Source organism: Solanum stenotomum, chromosome 1 (assembly GCF_019186545.1).
Source record: "Solanum stenotomum isolate F172 chromosome 1, ASM1918654v1, whole genome shotgun sequence".
NCBI classification, from domain to species: Eukaryota; Viridiplantae; Streptophyta; class Magnoliopsida; order Solanales; family Solanaceae; genus Solanum; species Solanum stenotomum.
Genome location: NC_064282.1, coordinates 31,898,551 through 31,900,162, shown reverse-complemented (window position 1 = coordinate 31,900,162; position 1,612 = coordinate 31,898,551). Strand labels below are relative to the sequence as shown.

Genomic DNA, 1,612 nt, shown 5'->3' with positions numbered 1-1,612 from the left:
CAACCTTGTCGACTTTAGCCTTCCAACACTTAGCCAAATTTAGGGTTGTTTTGGTGTTAACTCGAAAAATAGGCAGCAATGTTTTGAGACTAACTCTTGGACGTCTTTAACCAACATAAAACAGTAAGCAACAATATAATAAAGCCACAAAAATATAAAATGAGACAAAGGCAACCAGCTTTACAGAAAACTTAATTTCCAACTTGTATTAATAAAGTGAATACAAGAACACTCTCAAATCGTACCAACCTTCGCACTTTAAGATCACCCTAGACCTTAACTTAGATTTTTCACTCTAATTAGTATTTCCTAATAGCTAGAATAGCCAAACCCGAAATTACACCATAGGCAGCCTTCACATTTATAACACTATGTGCAACCAACTCCTGACAAGTGGCGTAATTAAAATAAAGCACTTGTTGGTCTTAGCCTGATCCTATCCTATGTAGTTGACACCCCACAACTACTTGGTATATTAAAAATAATTCAAACAAGGCGATAAAAACTAGTTCCACACGAAATAGGATAATGCTGCACTTTTTGTAACCACCGGTCATGTGCTTGGCATGTGTTTTGTAACCGTCGGTCAACTTTGACTTTGCTTGCCTTTTGGATGAGTTGCTCCCATGCCTAACACTGCCCTACTTAGACTCTTCATCATTGCATTGCTCCCACTCAATTCTGCCAAGCCATGGTCACAAATCTATGCCACTGCTTCACCCTACATTGGCATCAATGCCCTTTCATTGTTGCCTTGGCTTTGCTGGTCGTTTGACATTGTTCTTTTATTTGAATATGAATGCCATGCCCACACGACACTACTAAGATTGTCAAGTCCTCACCAAGCTGCCTTGCCATCAAGTCCTTGGTCCTCACTTGTTGCTTTGAAATCAGGCCATGGTGCCATTGCACACACCTTAACTTCATCAACAGTCTGTTGCCAACTTAGCCTTGCATGTTTGTTTCCTTGGCTTATGCAATTGACAAGGTTAACATGATTAATACCTTGTCCATGATGCCATTTAATTGAGTGACTTAGATCAGGGGTCTAACAATAGGCCACTATCCTACCATCAAAAGTTGATAGGGAAGAAATTTTAGTGATGCGTCGCCGGCACGATGGCCGTGAGATCCATCGAGTAATCATGAATCATCGCAGAAACGGGCAGAGCCCGTGTCGACCTTTTATCTAATAAATGCATCCCTTCCAGAAGTCGGGGTTTGTTGCATGTATTAGCTCTAGAATTACTACAGTTATCCGAGTAGTAGATACCATCAAACAAACTATAACTGATTTAATGAGCCATTCGTTGTTTCACAGTCTGAATTAGTTCATACTTACACATGCATGGCTTAATCTTTGAGACAAGCATATGACTACTGGCAGGATCAACCAGGTAGCATTCCTCAACGACGCCGCGTGCTGCATGAGCCCGGCGCGCCCGTTCGGGTCCAAGGCGAGAGCGGGTGTCATTCGCAAGGAGCATTTATTTTGGACAGATAGGAGCCGATGAAGGCCCCATGCCCGCTGCGTCTACCAAATTCGAGCCGCCGCTCACGGACCAAGCCATCGCACGACGAAGCGAAGGAGGCATGGGACGCGCGAACGACT

General features: G+C 43.3%; 1 long non-coding RNA gene across 1 annotated transcript in view; it reads left to right on the top strand.

The window, feature by feature from the left end:
- LOC125853217 (uncharacterized) overlaps positions 1-1,387 on the top strand; it is a 4,620-nt gene extending 3,233 nt beyond the window's left edge. Inside the window, exon 2 of the long non-coding RNA XR_007445144.1 lies at positions 1,059-1,387. This is a non-coding gene — a long non-coding RNA (uncharacterized LOC125853217). The remainder of the gene's footprint in view (positions 1-1,058) is intronic.
- Positions 1,388-1,612: the final 225 nt, after the last annotated feature.